The 22,916-nt window shown below is 40.7% G+C and overlaps 1 long non-coding RNA gene across 1 annotated transcript; it reads left to right on the top strand.

Moving 5' to 3' along the window:
- Nucleotides 1–1,829: 1,829 nt before the first annotated feature.
- Nucleotides 1,830–21,824, top strand: LOC117523595. The gene is made up of 3 exons (XR_004564552.1): nucleotides 1,830–1,865; nucleotides 18,405–18,407; nucleotides 21,703–21,824. It is a non-coding gene; the product is annotated as an uncharacterized LOC117523595 (long non-coding RNA).
- The last annotated feature ends 1,092 nt before the right edge of the window (nucleotides 21,825–22,916 follow it).

The following is a 22,916-nucleotide window of genomic DNA, read 5'->3' as shown; positions in this document are numbered from 1 at the left end:
TGTTCTAATTACACACACACTCATCTTGAGCAGGTGGATTGGAAATGGTCAAAACTGTCAATATTTTAAAACGAGAGGTGAACCTCAAAGCTGTGTAATTGCCCAATCTAGATGGACCATTAAAGAGAAACCATAGACTGTAAATAAAGATGGATGACATGCCCCCTATTTACTCAGGCACATAAATGTAGCCATAATCAAGCTAATACAGGTGCTGCCACCTTGTTTGTCTGATGGAGTTTGAAACCAGATTATGCACAGTAGTTGTGCATGTTGTGTTTGATGTATGCAGCCGAATGCTACAAACACCTAATATTAGTTTATTTTGTTCAAATGTCTCCACTCGTAAGAGGCAGGACTGGTTTTAGGCCTCATTCAGACTGCCAGTTAAAATCTGATTTATTTGCATATCCAGTTTGAATGTGACTCCAAGTCTGAAAAGTCAAAAGTCGCATGAAATCCTTCTCTTTTTTCCCCAAATCTGTTTCAAGCCCCATTTGTAGTAGGTGGTTTGAAATGCAATTCAAATGGTATTTTTGTAAATCTGTTTTGCTCTGAATGCTCAGATCAGCTTCCAAGTGTCTTTTCCAATGTCTGTAAAGCCTCACATCTGAAACAAAGTGCATGTTGGTTAAAGCCTTTAATTCCACTCTACATTTTCTGTGACCAATTTTTTTTTAATGTGACTTTTACCGTGCGCTTTCAGTTTGGACTTTTTTGTGTGTACGCACACATGCACACACACTTTTTTATGGCTACTTTGGCTGATCCAACAATCCCCCAACAGCACACCTTGTGTTGAACATTTCATAACATATAAACTTAAAAATGCAAATATATGAATCCATACAAACTCACCATAATCTTTTATTATTTTTGCAGTCCATATCCTGTGAGTCACAGAGCTCTGTACGGGTTTAGTTGCAGCATTCGGACGCTGGACAGTAATCATGTGACTGTTTCTATGTGTATTTCATTACTATGGCATTACTGTAGTGGATGGGACAGCAGATGAAGACTAGAAAACAGATCGGATCTGGTTATTTGCCGTGGACAGTTAATGGTTAATTGTCAAGTTGCGTCGGCATCTTGAAACCGAGACTTCCGGTTAGGGAGCCTCTCACTCGCCTGTTTGGTGTCATTAAAAACAACAGCTCAGCTGTCAGATTTCCAGAGGGTGAAATGGCCACTGGAGGCGAATTCCACGCCGTATCGGTAAGTAATTTTGATGTTGTTAACCAACAAGGAATGAGGAGTGCTGCAGTGGTGTGAATGTCTGTGTCGAAGCCCCGGTCACACGGCACTAACGAGGGACACCAAACCCAAATGAAACAAGAAATTTGGACTTAAGTTGACTTTTGGAGACATCGTTTAGCTGTCGTCCAGCTTCGTTGCTGGAAAAATGTGAACGAATCCTGACGGCAACTTCAATTCGCCCGTATTCCATTTTGTTTTCTGTGTTGACGGTTTCCTCATCGTTGGCGTAGTTCCCGTACCGTTAGCATTCCGTTTGACTGTCGTCCAACTTCATTCAACCTCCCAAGTCTGACGTCTTGCACCAACATTGATGATATCTGAATGGATCAATAACTAAAGATCCGACGAGCTGAACATGACTCGTCTATATGTGGGACGAAAAGCAACGTTGTCATACAGAAACAATAACTGCAAACCATGTCTCCCTAACTAGAAAGAGTTGTGATATCATCACGCATGTGTGTAGGCGCTGCTCTAGCAGCAACTTGAAAATCGGCCATTGGTGAGATCAGATTCAAATCATTCATTCATTTTCTATACCCATTTACTCCAGGGGCCTGGAGCCTATAACAGTGAGAGGTGTGGTCCACTCTGCACAGGCCGCCAGTGTATCTCATGGCCAACACATATAAGAGACAAACTCATTCAACCTCTCACTCACCCAGAGGAACCCACACAAACACAGGAAGAACATGGAAATTCCACGTAGAAGCTGGGACCTTCTCACTGTGAGGCAGTAGTGCTAACTATGAGCCCAGCTTGTTGCCCCAAATTTTAATCATATATGCAATAAATCTGACTTGAAGTGTCAGTCTGAACAAAGCCGTCACCCTGACCTGAACAAGTCCAAACACGACCCACATCCATCATGTCCCAATTGAGATGGTGCAATAAAAAGACAAAAAACACTGCCTACGAGACCTGTCCAACCTAAATTCATGTACTCCAACAGCATACTGGAGGAGGTGAGAACCAGAGTCTACTATTTTTAGAAAAACAGTTTTGAAGTTCCTGCCTTCTTTAAAGTTATGTGTTTGCCAGATTATTTTTCTTTTTATGTGTATGCTTAAAAGTAACTTATAGTAACTCCCTGTGGCTTCTCCCACCTCATTAATACACTTAACCTTTGGGAGTAGGAGGAAGTCAGAGTACCCGAAGGGAACCCACGCCAACAAGGTGAGAACAAACTCCACAGAGAAAGGATGAGGTGGAAAGCCATCCCACAACCTTGCTGCTGTGAGGCAACAGTGCAAGCCGCAGTGCCGCCTGCTCCTGAATGTATGTACTTTTTTGGGGGGTCTTCCTCGAGCCACCTCTGCATATGGGCCTGTTTAGTGCCACTTTGCAGGAGGGAGACAATGAGGACAGAATGACAAGAGAAAACTCATATGATAAGGTTGACTGCGCTACATGATTGGTCAGTTAGAAGCGTACGACATGCAACATCCATCAGAAGTAGACTTGGTGTGTGTTTAAAGTGAAGTAGCATGTAAATATGCTTTTGAAATGCATTTGGCTACAGCTCTGTTGGCACTATACTCATGTAACGGACTGAGAACAGAATGATCGGCGTGAAACTCTTGTTTAATGTCTGATTCCTATCAATCAAAAATGACCTTGAGCTGGGTCGATACCAGTTAGGCGCCGCAGTCTTGTTTGAACCCTGTGTGATATCAAGAGATCTGACTACTTACGGGGACCAGTGTTGCATAGTAACGAAGTAAAAATACTTCACTACAGTTTTAGAGAAAGAGACAAAAAGAACCTAATGAAACAAAACACAACAGAAAAGATAAAACCATGTAACAATGAAAATAAATACATATAGAAATAAATAATTGTTTCCTGTGAACACCTAGTGAGTAGCCTACTCTCGTTTAGGTTTTGAAACCTTGTTTCTGAAGTGTTTTTGTGTGATGTGCACAATTTTCAGTATTCTGACTAATACTACCAGCCATTTACAAGCCTAGATAAACTTTAATATATAAAAAAACAGATTATTAACATTTACTTGTACGTACTTTTACTTTCAATACTTGAGTACATTTAGTTGTACATTACTTGTCATACTTAAGTACAATAAATACTAGATACTTTAAGACTTTTACTTGAGTAGCATTTCAATCAGTGACTTGAACTTCTACCAGTCATTTTTTAATGGGTATCTGTACTTTTACTTAAGTGTGATTTTCCGGTACTTTATACAACACTGACGGGGACCTCTGTTACATTGTGCAATATATACACAGCATAACTTCACATGGATAAATGGTGTACTGTTTTGTTTTTGGCTGCAATCACCGAAGCAGTCGCAATTTTTTTTTTTTTCGGTTCCCAGTGGAGAAGAAAAGGCGAGGAGGTGGGAGACGTTGTGCCGGTAAGTGATGGCCTACACAGCTAACCAGAGTAGTTCTGTTCTCTCCCCTGCAAAACCACCTCGACACTTTTAAACAAACTGCAACATATGTACACTTTCCCCCGCCTTGTTACTTTTTATTTGCATTTTCACTTTGTGTGTAATTTGCCCAAAAACCCATTGAAAATGCCATGGTTGTTCCCCCGGAAGTAGAGAAATTACATAATATGTGTCAAATTTTACCCTTTAAGCACCCACCCTCAAACCAGACTGTGGTGCCCAATCCATGTGATTGCATCGGAGCATAAAAACTACTGCATATTCAGCTTTGAATTTTGGGATTCTGATGCAGACAGATGAGGACTAGTGAACCTCCTGTTTTAGGCCATGTTGATATCTACTAAGATAATAATTTGCAGTATGTTTTTGTTCAGGCAGGCCCATGTGAAGTAGGCCTTTTGTTTAAATGTGATTTATGAAGTCTTGTGGCTAATCGCAAGGTCCCGAGGGCCACGAAGGCCACTGTGCTTCTGTAAACAATGTGGAATTAATTTTGCTTTTGTGTCATTAATAACCTGTACTATAACCAGCCATGAGGGAACAATAGAGATATTTCAGCACCTGTTGTATTCTTTCATCAAATATGGTCAGCAGATACTGCAAAGGCTTTGCACAAAACTGTCCTATTACTGCCAAAGTTTCAAAGTTTTCAAGTTCACAGGGAACATTCTTAGGACACAGACCTTGGAAAAGTTCAAAGATGGCTACCCTTGACTAATTTTAAGAGGTATTTTAATGCTGCGTTTACACATAATGACGACAAGTCACGAATGCCACGAAGTGCACATTCTTGGCCGCTGATCACAAATGTGATTATTTGGGGCAGAGGCGTCAAGTGTCCTCAGGAACTGCTGCAACCTGTTACCACATGTTACGATTAATGGCACGTGTTGCTGGAGAATTATCAGGAACCATTATGCACAGTCAAGAATAGTGTTCTGCGTTGTTGCGCGTTGTTGCGCGCTGTTGCGCGTAACAGCGCATCGTTAAGTTCTGTCACGTGGTGAATTATCTCCACACACACACCCATATTCATCCAACCGAATTCAGATCACTCCAGTTTTTCAGAAGAACTTTGTGACTGCATGCGTAGTTGGGCTCTGTGCCATGGACTGGCGCAGAGAGGAGGAGGAGGACAGAGCCAGATGTGTGGCTTCATGTGGCTCTCGTCTCGCGCGTTTTCCCAAACATCAGGCACATGCAGCAGGTGGAACACCTGCAGGAGCGCACTGAAATGAGACTTTTAGCCGACTTGGTGTCAGCAATCAAACTGAATGCGGTGCAGCAGGGTTTAATTGTTCGCACGCTTCTTCCTCCTCCGGACTGGAGGAGGTGTAGAGATGTCTGGCTGCACGTGCGTCTCCTCTCGCTCCTCTGGTTGCTCAGACTCGTTCTCCCACTCATCGGTTACAACAGCAGGTGGAACACCTTTAGGAGTGTCCTGAGGAGCTCCACAGGAGGAACTGTGGAACGACAGAAGCCGAGTTTAATTGTGCGCACGTGACAGAAAACTGATCCGTCGTGGCGCGCAGTGAAATGTGACGCCACGTTACAAGTCGTGTCAAAACTTGACAGTTTCCGTGTCACTTCGTAATAACGCATGACAGTTTGGGCTCCAAGAACCATCACAGGAACCATTACAAACGTTGTCACGTTCTATTAAGTATGAATACTCATCAAGACGGATCAACACGCTCAGTTACGACCTCCACGACGTGAGATGAAATGAGGGTGGTGTGTGACATTCATGGAAGATTTTTTGACAGGCAAAAACATGCTCCACGAATATCAAGAATATCACGCACCAACACGCACTATTAAGAAACCTATTCAGATGCGTTGTCACATTAAGAATGTCAGGAATGTGTCACGAATGACAGAAAAATGACATTCGTAACGCGTCTTAGTTATGCGTAAACGCACCTTAAGAGGTTAAAAAGTCACATTCTGTTTAAATATGTTCAGTTTTTTTTTTTTTTAATTGAGTGGCGGGGTGACAGCCAATCAGAGTAGAGCTATGCTGTGATGTCAGTGGTGGGTCTGTCTAAAATCACTTCATTTATGTGTTTATGTAACATGTTTCTCATATATTATGTTAAAGCTAGTGATAAATAAACAATTCTAAAACTGAACTGTTTTTGGAACCTAATAACACCTCTGAAGTCATTTAGAAGACATTTCGCCAACGTTAACGTGATGGCGTCACAGACTGGTTTAGCTAGCTGCAAAACTCCCTTTCGTTTGTGTGTTAATATAACCTCTTTGTCATTTATTATGTAAAAGCTAGTTAGAAATAAACACTTCTAAAACTGAAAGCGCTGTTTTTGGAACCTAATTACACTTCTGGAGCAAAATCATGGACGTTAGCATGCACGCTAACTCTGCTAACTTCCTATGGAGTAAAATTTGTGTCATTAATACCTGCAAATGCACAGAGGGTGATCTACAAACAGTGTTGGGGAAAGTAACTTTGGAAAGTTACTTCATTAGTTAGTCTATACAGTTATATTTTACAGTTACTTCTTACATTTACTTCATTAGCAGCTGCGGACACCTTGTCGGCAGCTGCTGAATGTAATTAATAAAGTTACTCATAATCTAATTTGGTTATTTTTAAGATTTAGTACTCAGAAAAGTAACTATTAGTTACTTTGCTGATTAGTTACTTTTCTGATTGCTCAATTTTACGAGTAACCAAGTTAGATTACTCGTTACCTTATTAGTTATATTACTTATTAGTTGCAAGTTTTCTGCAGATTCTAATAAAGTAATTGCATAAAGCTGCTAATGAAGTAACTGCATAAAGCACCTGTATAAAGCAACTAAAAAAGTAACTTGTCAAAGTTACTTTCCACAACACTGTCTACAAATATTCCTTGATTTGCACAACTTCCGCTTTTTTCAAAAGCTCATGTAAACACACATGCAAACTCTCCTGCAGATGACGTCAAAACATAAATATTGTTTTTGATTGATTGATTTTATTGGACATTTGTATGTAAGACAACAGGATCTTAGTAATTAATTAAACAACTACAAAATATAAAGAACACAATGCTCATACGGCCGAGGGTATCTTAGCATTGCATTATATTTTTTATTTACCATCTATGACAGAAACACATTAAAGCTGCTTTCAGTGCATTTAATCACATTGCAAACTGTAGAAAAAAAGAATTGAGGGAGCCCATTCGAACAAGCATTGAAATTATAAATGAACCATTATGATGATCAATAAGCAATTAGCATCTGCGAGTGCAGCATTACCCAAGTGATATTGGAATTACTTTCTGCAAATCAGCAAACCATCTTCAGAACAAAAAGTAACAGATGTTCCAAAACTAACCAATCTTGTCAAAAGCCTGAAGTCCTATTGTGATACCACCAAAGCTGGAACGAATTTTCATATAAAAGTCACGCTCAGAGACACATCACATTAATTTAATACTCAATAAATCGAGCTGCTTGCAATTGATATAGAGATGAGAAATTTTTAATAAACATTGACTACTTTGTGGACAGAAGTGTCACTCAACATATTTTATACATCACCAAGTCCTATAAAAAGTCACTTTTCCAAACACTATGCTGATATCATTCCTGCTGGAGTGCGAGCAGTATGGATCACTTATGAGATTGAACGCTACTCACAGCTAATAGCACTCTTACATGTGACTTTCATAAAGATGTCATCTGTTAGACATTTAATGTGATGACAGCTCGACTGCTGTGGTCGGAAATTACCATCATCCAGCTGCAAAATGCTGCCAGATTTAAGGTTGTTCTTATTCTGGTCACTTCAGTAAACAGTAGAGCCTCGTGTGTTCCATTTTATACAATGTAACCTTTTAAAACAGCGATTTCAGTGTTTTTTTCTCAGTTAGAATTTCATTATGATTCCAACACCTTTCTTTTTCTTGCCGTGACATTTTTCCTCCTCTTTTCATCTTTCTTTTCCTCCACCAAGCCCTTCCCCCAACACGAGGACTCGAGAAGACACACGCCGATACGCTGTCACATACACACAGCCACAGTGTGTGACGAGGAGGTAACTTTTGTGGCGGCTAGCTGTGAAGAGAGCCGCCTAATTAAAAAGACCATGAATATTCATGAGACACTTGTACGGCTGCAGCTAATTACATATTCAGAGAGGTTTGGTCGACGGCGCTGGTGTGAGTGGTCTGTTTCAACTCTGACATGCTGACATCTCAATAAAACGCATGCAGTGATGTTTCACACCGCTGCAGATGTCACCACTATCTGGATAACCTGCAACAAACATACGTACATGTTCATATATTTCTAAAGGAGTGGCACCTGCTCAGTGTATGCATTTGGAATGAAAAATGTTTCTTTTTTTTTTTGTAGACTGTAATTTGTCATGTCAAATGGTTTTGGGGTAATGGACAGCTGTAAAGTCACAGAAATAGGTTTTCCTAAAGGGCTGCTGCTCAGAACACAACCTCAGCATGAATGTGCACATTGAAGCTACATTAATAAGGAGTTAAATTTGTCTCATTAATACCTGCAAATGCACAGAGGGTGATCTATAAAAATTCCTTGTGTTGCAATCCACAAACACAAATTTCTGATTTGTAACTTGTGTGTTGGTTTTTACAACTATTACGTTTGCATACACATTTTTTAATTTGTAAAAAAAAAAAAAAAAATGCATTTACATAACTGAAAATTCTGTTTGTGAAGTGTGATTCAGCATTTCCGGAATTAATTTTGTTTATAAATGAAACCTTGAGTGAAACTCCAGGAAAAATAATAATAATAAAAAAACAGTTTCACTCATGGTTTCATTGGCTCAAACAAAACTAATTTTGGCCAGTCTATCGACATTAACAGCACCTCTGTCATTTCTACAAAGTGAAAATATCGTACTTATCTTTTAAAGTAATGCGCTATTTCTGAAGGCTTGCACACTAACCGACACACGCAAAAGGCATTATGGGAAATTATATTTTCTAAGTTTTCGTCTGATCACCCCCCAGTCAAAATGCATAGAACAACACTGTCATTTACTGGGTTGGACTGTGAATACCAACCTATATATTTGTGAATCTCAAAAGCAGTTTTGCACTCAGAATGTCTCAATATTATGTAACTGAGCAAAGCAATGAATGTGTGATTGGTGATCCACAAATACTAAATCGCACTTCACAAACAGAATTTTCAGTTTTGCAAATGCCTTTTTTGCAAATGAAAAAATGATATATTTACAAATACACATTCATTTATAAAAAACAGCACACAAGGTACAAATCAGAAATTTGTGTTTGTAGATCGCAAAACGTGTGCAAATGAAAGGACTATTTGTGGATCATTGCCTGTGCATTTTCAGGTATTAATGAGACAAATTTAACTCCATACATTCCAGGTTAGGTCTTGGAGCATGCGCTCATGCTGTGTACCGCTGCATCCACCACATGATATAACCACTATGGGTCCAGGCAGACCAGTTGTTCAGCCATTTTTTTTTTTTTTGCATTCAGCTGCTCCTAGTTTATGTTCGGGGTCGCCACAGCAGATACAGCCAGATCCGCATTGGTAAATGGCACAAGATTTACGCTGGATGCCCTTCCTGACACAACTCCAGTTTTACCTGGAGAAACACACACAGCCACTGGTGTTCCAAAGAGGTCTCCCATCCAAGTACTAACCAGATCCTGCCCTGCTTAGCTTCTGAGATCTGACGGGATCAGGCTGACACAGAGCAGACCGGCTGCACCACTTGTTCAGCCATACATACAGAAAAAGAAACATATCTGTACAATGTATATGGGTGATTCTTAGACTACGGGCACTTATTATGTCCTTTGATCATATTGTATGAAAAACAGAAAAAAGGGGAAATTTCACACTTTTATAGTTATCTTTACAATGAAAGTGTGTTAAGAAATTTGTTCTAGTAGTCTATGATGACTTTTTCACCTTTTTTTCAGCATCATTATATGCAAATATTGCCGTTTTGTGCTTGTCCCACACCCAGACTTTTGATCTTCAATGATAAAAATGAATGGTAAAAAAAATGTTTTTTCTAATGTTTTAAAATATCTCTGAATAAAATATCAGTAAAATAATCAAAACGTAATTGGGGTATTCAATGTCATACAACTGTTGTGATTTTTTTAAACAAAATGTAGTTGTCCCACACTATTGCCGTAATTTCCACCACAACACTGTAATGTCCCTTTAAACAGTTTGTATGAAAGATTGTTTGGGTCGTTTCTATGGAGATAAACAGTGACATCAGAGCACATGTATATAGCGCCAAATCACAACAAACAGTTGCCCCAAGGCGCTTTATATTGTAAGGCAATGGTGTGGTGGAAATTACATTTACAAGGCCAATAGTGCCCGTAGTCTAAGAATCACCCATATACAAATGTAGATATCTGCTTACAATTCTGGGTTAACAGTACTATCACACAAAGTCTTGGCACTATGATTTTATCTGGTTTGGTCTAGCAGAAGGACATAGGTAACAGCTTGGTAAAGTAGCATAGCAATTGTGCTGTCGCTGTGAAATTATTTAAACAAATATCAAACATCACATTGACAAGCTAAAATTATTTTGTGAAATCACAGACCTGCTGAACTCATTTAAGCAAAATACAGAGGCTGCTCACAATTGTTTTCACAACTGTCTTGTTATCAGGCCAGACAAGACATGGTAGAAATCCTTGGGTGTAGAACCAATCCAGCGGGAGGAATCAGCACACTCATTTTTAAATGTTATGTATGTGTAAAAAACTGCCACATGGAGTGTGCAGCCAGTACATTCTGAGTGCTGGTCCCAAGCGCAGATAAATGAGTAGGGTCGCCTCAGGAAGGGAATCCGGCATAACAAATGGCACAAAAAAATACACAGGTCAGAACTCAAATTTCTAAACTAGGTCAGTCGAGGACCAGGTCAACAACAACTGCCACTGGTGCCATTGCACAACAGGGTGCCAGTGGAAATTGGCCTACTGCTGGGTGAAGAAGTACAAGAGGAGGAGAATTTGACCAGAGACAGTGGGAGAGGAGTTAAACTAGAAGGGTGGAAGTGAGACTTGGGACTTTAAATGTCTGAGTGTTGGCATATGACTGGAAAAGGGATAAAGTTGGCTGATATGATGCAGAAGAGAAAGGCAGACGTGCAGAAAACCAAGTGTTAGGGAAGGAAGGCCACAGGAGCATCGGAGATGGTTTCAAGTTGTTGTATCATGATGTGGATGGGAGGAGAAATGGTTCTGGGGTCATTTTAAAGGAAGAGTATGTTAAGAGTGTGTTGGAAGGTTAAGTGAGTGTCTGATCGGGTAATAAGTATGAAGTTGGAAATTGAAGGGGCAATGATGAATGTCATCAATACATATGCCCCACAGGTAAGTTGTGAGATTCAGTTCAATTCACTTTATTCATTTTACATAGTGCCAAATCACAACAGAGTCTCCCCAAGGTGCTTCACACAAAACAATTAAAAAACAAAATAAAATGAATCAAAACAATTTTTAAGAAAAGAAGTTGAGGTGGCTCCGGCATCTTTTCTGGATGCCTCCTGGACGCCTCGCTGGAGAGGTGTTCCGGGCACGTCCCATTGGGAGGAGGCCCGGGGAAGACCCAGGACATGCTGGAGGGACAATGTCTCTCGGCTGGCTTGGGAACGCCTTGGGGTTCCCCTGGAGGAGCTGGGGGAGGTGTGTGGATTGGGAGGTCTGGGCGGCTTTGCTTGAGCTGCTGCCCCCGTGACCCGACTCCGGATAAAGCAGAAGAAAATGGATGGATGGATGGATGGATGGAAAAGATTTTTTAAAAAGCACAGTAAAAAAGTAAAAAGCATAGTAACATTCTATGCCAGTATGCTAGCCATACGAAAGGGAAAATAAGTGTGTCTTAAGTCTGGACTTGAAAGTCTCTGCAGAATCTGTTTTATTTATGCAGGGAGATTATTCCACAGAACAGGGGCACGATAAGAGAAAGCTCTATGACCTGCAGACTATTTATTCACCCTAGGGACACAAAATAGTCCTGCATCCTGCAAACGCAAAGCCCTGGCCAGTACATAGGGTTTAATTAGATCAGCTAGGTAGGGAGGTGCCATTCCATGAACAATTTTATAGGCTAGTAGCAGAACCTTAAAATCTGATCTCACAGAGACAGGAAGCCAGTGAAGAGATGCCAAAATAGGTGTAATGTGGTCAAACACTCTGCTTCATGTCAAAAGTCTGGCAGCAGCATTTTGAACCAACTGGAGACCCCTAATGCTAGACTGCGGTAAACCAGAAAATAGAACATTGGATGAAGAAAAGGATGAAGAAACGGAAATTTCTGGAGTGAGTCAGATGAGGTGGTATGAAAGAGTGGTGAATAGAGCAGACTTCAATGGGCATATTGGTGAAGGGAATAGATGTGATGAGGAAGTAATGGGTGATATAGTGTCAATGAGAGGAATGTAGAAGGGTAGATGGCAATAGATTTTGGAAAAAGGATGGAAATGGCTGTGATTAATACTTTCAGAAAAAGGAGTAGCACAGGGTGACATATAAGAGTGGAGGAAGGGGCACACAGGTGGACTACATTCTTCATGAGATGCCACCTAAAAAATTGGGAGACTGCAAGGTGGCAACAAGTGACAGTGTAGGTAGACAGCATTGGGTGGTAGTATGTAGGATGACTTTAGAGGTGAAGAAGAGGAAGAGAGAAACCTCAACAAAGTAAGAGATGTTGGAAGTTGAAGGTGGAAGATTTGTGTAACATTCAGGAAGCAGGTGAGACACACCCTGGATGGAGGTGAAGTGATTTTGGACAAATGGAAAAGGAATGCAGATGTGGTGAGGGGGACAGCTAGTAAGGTGCTAGGGGTGACATCTGGACAGTGGATGGAAGACAAAGAGACTTAGTGATAGAAGATGTTTCAGAAAGTGTAAGGAGAACAAGGTTGGCAAAAAAAAGAACAAAGGTGATGTGCAGAGCTGTAGTAACTACAGAGGCATAAAGTTGATCAGCCACAGAATGAAGTTATGGGAAAAAGTAGTATAAGCTAGGCTTACAAAGGAGGTGAAGCTCTGTGAGCAGCAATAACATTTCAGGCTGAGAAAGAGCACTACAGATACAATGTTTGCTCTAAGAGTGCTGATGGCAAAGTATAGAGAAGGCCAGAAGGAGTTGCATTGTGTGTTTGTAGACAGGGTGTTAAGAGTACAGTTGTATGAGGATGTGTGGAGTGACAGAGAAGCATGTGTGGGTAGTACAGGACATGTGCAAGGACAGTGTGGCAGCAGTGAGATGCACAGCCCTTTCTTGTTCACAGTGGTATGGACAGGTTTATGGATGAGGTCAGACAGGAGTGTCCATAGACTACGATATTTGAAGATGACATTGTGATCTGTGGTGAGAGTAGAGAGCAAGTTGAGACTAGCCTACAGACATGGAGAAACACTGTGGAGAGAAGGAGAATGAAAGTCACTCAGTGCAAGGCTGAGTACATGTGTGTCAGTGAAAGGAAACTGCTGGAATAGTGTGGTTACAGAGTAGAGGTGGTTAAAGTAGATGATTTTAAATACTTGGGGTCAACTACACTGTATCTAAAGTAATGGAGAGTGTGGTAAAGAGGTGATGAAAAGTGTGCATGCAGAGTGGAGTGGATGGAGAAAGGTGGCAGGAGTGATTTGTGACAGAGGGATATCTACAATAGTGAAGGGGAAAGTTTATACTACAGTAGTGAGACCATCTATGTTGAATGGCTTAGAGATGGTGGTGCAAACAAAAATACAGGAAGCAGAGTTGGAGGTGGCAGAGCTGAAGATGTGATTCTCTTTGGCAGTGACAAGTTTGGACAAGTGACAAGTCTGTTTGCTGTCATCAAATGGACATAAATGAAAACATATATCACTGTGGTGATGGGCTACACACATGGCGCACACATGGACAGGCTGCCCCCAGGTTGAAATGGACCATCAGATCATAAGACACAGCAGACGATCTGACTGTCACATCACCCACGTGAGCTCTGTTCCACATGGCGCGGTGTCCTACGTCACTCTGTCCACAAGACACGCATGTCGGCAGGACACGTGCCAGAAGATCTGGACATGAACGAGGCGAGTGAACTGCTTCTCATTCATGTCATTTCATGACTGTGTGTCAGTAACCATGGGTCATCTACAAAGGAACAGACGGATCATATTTGTATTGCCCGCTTGATGAGAGGGATTTAATACAATGCAATGTTTTTACATGGTGCATCATTTTTATTTTATTTTTTTTAAATACGTCCATGTGCTAATATGAGGCAGTTTCCAGCACCTGTCACAGGACAGCACTGGTAGCTTACTGGTAAAGTTTCCGACTGGCAATCAGAGCTTTTGGAAGTCGCAGGTTCGAATCCTGTGGGTGACGTTTTTTTTTTTTTTTCCCCTGTATTTTCTGCTGGCAAAAGCTGCTGGGAAAAGCTGCTGTGTTCCCACATGCACTGAACTGTCACACCAGCATTGTTCACGCCTGCCTGTTGGCGCGATGTTTCGTGGTGTGCATAATTTGAACTGTTTTGCGCTGTTTCGCCGTATTCGACCAAACTTCGCACTATGTGTGAAGGGGCCCTTAGAGAGGTTGTGATGGACTGGTTGTCTGACTGAGTGGTTGCCATTTAGGAACTAAAGAGGTTTTGTAGTGTGGTGGATGCCACAATATGTGAATTTTGCCAGACCTGATAATTATTTTCCATGTTAAATGTTGCCAAATAGCCCAAAATAGGAGGTGCACTGAGCCTCACCTGCATGTATTAAAATCAAAATTTCAGAGCTGAATATTCAGCAGTTGTTTTTTTGGTTTTACTTACTGACATTTTGCAGACCCCCTCACTGACTGAGTGACAGACTCCATTACTCCTGTGCTTGGCTTGCTAATCATAGGTAATATCAAGGATATTCTGACAAAACACTCGATGTGCAACTGCTGAGTGACAGCTAACAAAGAAAAGAAGACAGAAACTGCATGGCCAGAGCAGAGGATGGAAGGACAGAGAGATTAAAAAGAGTGAGTAAAACCGGAATGATACAAGAAATGGATGTGGGAATTGCAGTGCAGACTCTGATGGGTTGGCTAATCACCATTTTGCCCTGCCTAATGTGGAGCCCCTATGGCAACAGAACATGTTTTATTCAATAACTTATTACATCCATTTCCACTGATAGTTTGCAGTTAGTGCTTAGTACATGAAAGCATTATATTGCTATACTGGAATACCTTCATGAACTCAAATATGAACTGGAATACAATTTAGATAAGGACTGATTATGCAGTTTGACAATTTATACACATACTATTAATTACAAATTAATTTGCATAAGCATGTTTTGGCCATTCACCAATGAATGGCTGTAAGTACCAATACCAAATAGGCAAAAAAGTAGTTCTATGGAACAAATAAATAATTTGATAAGGCTGCAATACATTTATTTAAAAATTTACAATAATGCTGCCAGCAGACTTTTGTTTTTATGTGTGTGACTTGTATCACCTTATAGACCTACATTCCCATCAATACAATTTCTTTTGTCCTACAGTTTGTAATATGTACTCTTGAATCGAGACCAAGAGTTTGAAGCCCATAAAAACTTTGCTTCTTTCGTGTCATTCCAACATTATAGTGTTATTCCTGTGCCAAATTTGCTTTCATGATGCAAATGTCTCCATAAAATACAAACTATAATTTTTGTATTTTCCAGTCTTTCTGCAACATTCTTTCTCCCATCAAGGTTGACCATCTTCCACTGCTGGTGAGGGAGGTTGGAAAGCTCCACTTTGCAGCAGCAGCACTCTCTGAGACCCACAGAATGGAATCAGCAAGACCTCAGTGATTGGATTCACCTACTTTTGATCTGGCCACTTCAACTGTGTACTGGGAGGTTTTCCATCAGTGAGCATCTTATGAGGACAAGTTAAGAATATGTTTGGTGTTCTGTCTGTTGTGTCAGTATGCACTATGACTGAGGTGAGCAATATATCAACGAGGGAACTTTTTGGTCACATTTTCATTTGGTGATTGACAATTCAATTTCAATTTATTTCATGTATATAGCACCAAATCACAACAAAGAATTCTGGGATGGGCTGAGATGGGCTACGGAACAACAGGCAAGCAACTTGGTGAGAAGGCAACTGTTGACAGAATTATTAGAAGATGGAAGAAACACAAGATGACTGTCAGTCTTCCTCGGTCTGTGGCTCCATGCAAGATTTCGCCTCATGGGGTAAGGATGATTCTGAGAAAGCCCAAAACTACATGGGAGGACCTGCTCAATGACCTGAAGAGAGCTGGGACCACAGTCACAAAGATTACATTAGTAACACATGATGCTGTCATGGTTTAAAATCCTGCAGGGCAGCAAGGTCCCCCTGCTCAAGCCAGGACATGTCCAGGCCCATTTGAAGTTCACCAGTGACCATCTGGATGATCCAGAGGAGGCATGGGAGAAGGTCATGTGTTCGGATGAGACCAGAATAGAGCTTTTTGGAGTCAACTCCACTTACCATGTTTAGAGGATGAGAACAACCCCAAGAAAACCATCCCAACCGTGAAGCATGGGGGTGGAAACATCATTGTTGGGGGTGCTTTTCTGCAAAGGGGACAGGACGACTGCACCGTATTGAAGGGAGGATGGATGGGGTTATGTATCATGAGATTTTGGAAATCAACCTCCATCCCTCAGTAAGAACATTGAAGATGGGTCATGGCTGGGTCTTCCAGCATAACATTGACCCCAAACACACAGCCAGGGCAACTAAGGAGTAGCTCTGTAAGACGCATTTCAGGGTCCTGGAGTGGCCTAGCCAGTCTCCACACCTGAACTCAAGAGAAAATCTTTGGAACTCAAAACCTGAACGATCTGGAGAAGATCTGTATGGAGGAGTGGGCCAAAATCCCTTCTGCAGTGTGTCCAAACTTGGTGAAGAACTACAGGAAATGTCTGACCTCTGTAATTACAAAGGTTTCTGTACCGAATATTAAGTTCTATTTTTCTATTGTAGCAAATACTTATATTATGCAATAAAATGCAAATTATTATTGTAATTATTTCAAAAACATACAATGTGGTTTTCTGGATTCTTCTTTTATTCCGTCTCTCACAGTTGAAGTGTACCCACCATACAATTACAGCCCCCTCCTTTCTTTGTAGCTGGATAAACTTGCAAAATCGACAGTGGATCAAATACTTATTTGCCTCACTTTATATCATGTCTGAATGAGATTTTATTTGCATTAACTGCATGCATTAACGTGTGCACTCCAAATTAGAAATTCTGAAGTCAACAACGTGCACTGTGGGACGAGGGGGCATTTTGTTTGGAGGTTGGAGATATATCAGTGATGTGATGAGATCTGTAAAGTCCTGTTTCAATGACTGATCTGGAATCAATACAATCTCTGGCTTAATAATGCAGTCTGTTTTACTGGGACTCTAATCTGGACCACCTGGTTGTCTTTTCAACTGTGACTTTACTATGAATACTGGGCTATCAACATTTCTATCAATGTATGTTCTGACAATCTTGTGTTATACTTGTGACTGTCACAATAATGCATTCATTTAGATTATTTCATTACAGCACCTATAATGCATTAATATTTTAAATCTAGCTTTATCGCACGTTGATCATTTTTGTTTTTTGACATCACTTACTTGGTCTGTAAATCGATGGATGTCCATGCCTTCGGAAACTTTTTGCAGGGTTTAAACAGTACCAGATCAGAAGTATTTTTTAAATAGTGCTAAAGAAAAACACCTATTAGCACATCTATTACATTATTAATGACTTTAATAAACATGAATTGGGTGCACAAGTTTGAATTTCTTTGTTGAGCATTCCTACGGTGAAAAAGAAGTCAGCAGGCTGTAGACATTTGCTTATCATGTGCCAGCTTTGCGGAATAGCCTGTTAACATAAGACACCATCAGCTTTATGTTGAAGGCTCACAATGTGCCATTTTTCAACTGTCTACAGTTAGAAAGTAGTCTTTGTTCATTTATTTATGCTCACTGTGTTCAACACCAAAATTAAATGTAAGTGGTTACATTTAATTTTGGTGTTGACTTTTTTGTTGTTGTTGTTGTTGCTGTTCTTGTCAGTTCCTTAATTCTGTATATTGTTCTTTATTGTTTTGTTTTTAAAGCTTCTTTTGTTTTTGATCTTTTATACTGCAAAGCATTTGGAAATATATGACTGAAAGTGCTTCATGAAATAATAATAATAATAATAATAATTATTATTATTATTATTATTATTATTATTATTATTATGTCAGCCAAGGACATAATAAAATCATCTGCATTTATTTATTTGTCTGTCTGCCTCGTAGCAGGATTACGTCAAAACTACTGCATGGATTCGGATGAAATTTTCACCACAGATACATATTAGGCCATGGAAGACTACATTATATTTTGGAGGTTATCCGGAAATGGATCTGGATTCTGGATCAAGATTTCACTTTATATAGGCTTTGAAGGATTACATCAAAATTACTTCATGGATTCTCACCAGATTTACACCACAGATAGATAATAGACCATGGAATGTTCCACTGCATTTTGGAGGTGAGCTGGATTCTGGATCAAGATTTCACTTTATATAAGCTTTGAAGGATTACGTCAAAACTACTTTACAGATTCTCACCAAATTTGCACCACGATACATATTAATTATGCTATGGAAGACTCCATTAAATTTTGGAGGCAAGCTGGTTTCTGGATCAGGTTACACTTTATAAAGATTATGTCAAAACTGCTTCACAGATGCTCACCAAATTTGCACCACAGATAGATATTGGGGCATGGAAGACTCCACTGGATTATGGAGGTGATCCGGATTGGCAGAAATCTCTGATTGCCCTTGTTGTTATTATTAATACTTAGAAAGACTTATGTGATTCACAGCCATGTTGCTTTGATGTACCCTGATTAGTACTCGGCTGTGGGACCCCTTTAGAACACCAGGGTGTACGTGTTTTTTCTCCATGTAGAACTGGTGTTGTGTCAGGAAAGACATCCCTCATATAACTTATGCCACATTATGCTGGATGGTGCACGTTTCTTTGCACACCATCCATCATACAGGTGCTTCAATGCTGAGGACCCTAACAACTGGAAAACACCAAGAAGATGTCTACATTTAACCTGGCTGGGTCAAATAGACGGCTACTTTTGGGCGATGGGGATAGATGTTTGAGTGTGGAGGTGGTTGCCAACCAGGAACCAGGGTAGTTCTGTAATGTCGTATAAGTGGTGGTGAGGTGGGGCACCAGTGCATGTTCCCAGATCTGACCTGGTTTGCACTAGTTGTGTCATGAGCTCTGAATACTTTTCACAGGCCACAAACTGCTGAAGATGTCATCAAACAAAATAAAGTATGAAAACTGATTGGCAGAGTGCACGGAATGTGGAAAGACTTAATTTAAGTCACCCTGGCAGACACAGGAAGACAGTGTTTGAAATCATAACACCTGAAATACATGTTATAGTCCCCATATGAAAGAAATGCTTTTCACATCTTGTGATTCACATCTTTGGCATGCACTAATTATTTTTGCTGTTCATGGTGATATGTAAGAGTGTGCGTGTCAGAGTCTGCATGTCTGTGTGCTCACTGGGCATTTTGAGGGGGACATGCTGGCCATATGGAAAAGACAATGAAGCAAAGTAATTAAAACAGAACAAAGAAGAGAAGCGCCAGAACCATAATTAGAACACTGATTAATCAGCTGATAATTTTATCTTGATTAATGTGACTGATTTTCTCTTCAGTTTGACCCCAGCCAGTCAGGCCCGGCCCAATTAAATTTAAATTATGCGTCGGAATCTGTCCAGTGTAGACTCCCCCCCTCCACTGAATATGCTGGAAACATAAAGCCACCTGAACACACGTGCACAAAACATGCAGCAGAGCAGGCACACACAGTGCTACACTTGCAGACATGCACAAATGTGCACGCATATTCCAAGCATCTTTATTCTTTTTCTACATAATTAAATGTAGGCTTAACCTCTTTGACTATTTTTGAGTAATTATAATCCTATGTTGAAAACCTTGTTTTTATCTTTTTATATGTTTTGTTGCAGAATCCACAACCCCAAATCAGAAAAAAATGGGGACGGTATGGAAAATGCAAATAAGAACAACCCTGCCGTACTTTTTACACTTACTTTTGCTTCTATTTCATTGCAGACACTATATACCCAAGATATTTCATATTTTGTGTGGTCAACTTAATTTCATTGGTTAATGTACATTCATTCCTTAATTTAAGACCTGCAACATGTTCCCAAAAAGGTTTGGGACACAAAATTTGTCACTTTGTAATGTTGTCATTCCTTCTCACAACACTTAAAAGATGTTTTAGCATTGAGGATACAACACATGTATTTCAGGTGTTATTTTGTTTGTTATTTGTTCGTAGTTTGTTATTTTGTTCATTCTTACTGAAAATGCATCTCAGGGCCCTTCACACACAGTACGAATAAGTACAAATCAGGGCGACACGGTGGAACGGCTCGTATGAGTGAACCATGCAAACATTGAGCTGACGAGTAGGAGTGCACGATGCCACTGCGATGGTTCGTGCATGTGATGGTGTCTTTCGAGCAGGAACACAGTGCAAACAGCTGCACCACATCGTGCCGCTGATGTGGAGAACAATAAGATAAAAACCAGCTGTATAATTAGTGAATATCACTGGATTGATATAACTTATACATAAAAGGGGACGCAATACAGAACCCCGTGGTTAAATAAACCTGGTTAATTAAAAAAATGTCACTCACAGGATTCGAACCTGTAAGCTCTGATTACCAGACAGAAACTTTACCACTGTGCTACCATCACTGTCCTATAACTGGTGTGGAAAAAAATGCCTGAAATCAACAAGAACATGCACGAGGTGCGCTGTGTACAGCCGCCGCATCCCAGCGCAAAGGCAAAAGATGTTTTATGTATTTCCACGTGAGGACAGCAGGCAGAGACACGCGCCTCACGGAGGAATGTTGTAATTTCATGTCCTTCCAAACACAGAACGCGTTCTCAAGCTGGGACATCTAGGAGCAGAGCTCTTTACAGCCGCGGCCCAGACCAACGTGTCACTCTGTGTTATGTGGTCATTTGTTTTTGTTATTTGTTATGTCATTGCGTATGTAGGTATTGTCATAATCATTTATATAACTGTCCTGGCGGTGGCTTCTGTGTTTGTAATGTGTGCAGTGAGCTGCCATCCAGCTGTCAGTGTGCTGTGATCAGCTGACAGGCCCCTCCCCATGCTGTGTGCGATCAGACCTGGCTGTCTGGCCTCCATGTGATCAGATCTGTACATACATATAAGCATTTTATGCGAGTGTGCCCCCCACCCAGCAGTCCAGATGTGTTGGGGAGAGTGGGGGGGGGGGGGGTGCAACACATGTGCATGAGCGAGACACATGCACCATATTTGTGGCTTTTTGCAACTCCACAGTTGTGGGGACACTTAAACAAATTTCACTCTGTTGACTGTTTTCGTGATGATAGTGCAAATGGCCACACATTTTCTAAGTGCCAGATGAACAATGTTAGATGTTCATGTGCAGGCTGGAATTTGGCTGACACCCGCCACGAGAGAGTTCGATGGGCTCGCACAGCGCACGCTCTGTCTTTCAGCTGCTAGTGTGTGCAAAATTTGTAGCAACAGGTGTATGAGGCATTGGAAGCAGCTACAATTTAAGAGGTTTGCATACGGTTCCTGCTTTATGTGCACTTCATGCGTAAGTCGACCAAATTCGTACTATGTGTGAAGGGGCCCTTAAAGTGTGCAACAGTACAGGGTCAATGTTGAATTTTTTCTTTTTCAAAACTGTCCACACTTTCTCTACTGGGGATAGATCAGGAATACAGGCGGGCCAGTTCACTTGGTAGTGTGAGCAGAATGTGGTTTTGTATTGTCATGCTGAAAAATGCATGGATGTCTCTGGAAAACATGTCTTGAAGGGAGTAAATGTTGTACTAAAGTCAATCAGTCACAGGACCACATAGAGACAAATACATTCACACCTGCACACACACCTATGGACAATTTAAAGATTCCAATTCACCTAACATGCATGTCTTTTGGATGTGGGAGGAGGCTGGAGCACCCGGAGGGAACCCATGCAAACACGCGAGAAGATGCAAACTCCACACACAAAGACCACAGGTGGGAATCGATTCCACAACCTTCTTGCTATGAGGCAAGAGTGCTAACCAGCAAGTCACCGTGCTTGAAATACAAATTATTACAACTAAAACTTTAAATACAATGCAGATTGTGCCATTTGTGCAGTGAGTGATGGGTGATTTCTTTGTAGCAATGTGAAAATGACCGGGCCAGGCAGCAGAGCACAGCGGTCAGTCAATGTGTGTACATGGCAGTTACATTCAAAGACTCATTGTTCACTGAGCTCTTTATATCTCCTCAGGAAAGATAATATATCATAATCTCATAAAAAGCATGCTGCACTTTTCAGTAGTTTTCATAGTTTTCAGATGTGTGCAGTGTCTGCCATTATAGCAAAACTTCACCACAAACCTAAAATGTAATGGTCATTTTTGGTTGTTGCAATCCTTTCTGAGTGCTGTTCTTTCTGCAGCAGCACACCTTAGCTTCTCTTCACCTGTCCTATGGTGCTGCTTCAGTGCACTTCTCCAGTTCCTGTGGTCTGTTGTGTAGGTTTCCCACACGTGCAAAGATTAACAGCTTTGAAATCCTTTTTGCAGACTGTCTTATATTGCATTTGTAAGCGGTCAAAGTTTCTTTGCCAGTTCTCCACAGAGGATGTCCTTTGGGATAAGACTGTCCTCCATGAGGCAGACATTACCTAGCCAACAAAGTTTGTAATGATATACACAGAATGCAACCAATACTTGTATAAAGGGGCAATTTGTCAAGTCTTCTTTCCTTCTTGGCACAAGTGGTCCATGTTTTGTTCCCATAAAGCAGTGTGCTGATGACACAGGAGATAGGCATGGACAGGTCCAGAACATGTGGTTGTAATCAGTGGGTGATTGTTTGCAATTATTACATGTGTCTGAGCCATCAGGATATATTTTGGCAAGTTTTGTGTTTGTGAAATGAGCTTTGTAAAGGGTTTCATATTATAATAGACTGTGGCTTTTGCATATTGAAGATATGTGAACTTGTATTAAACTAGAGCACCATGCTCATAAAGCACAAACCTCTGTCAACACTAGTTTT

This window comes from Thalassophryne amazonica, chromosome 13, assembly GCF_902500255.1.
Source record: "Thalassophryne amazonica chromosome 13, fThaAma1.1, whole genome shotgun sequence".
Classification (NCBI taxonomy): Eukaryota; Metazoa; Chordata; class Actinopteri; order Batrachoidiformes; family Batrachoididae; genus Thalassophryne; species Thalassophryne amazonica.
Note: the sequence above shows the minus strand (reverse complement) of the source record. Positions and strands in the feature narration are given on the sequence as shown.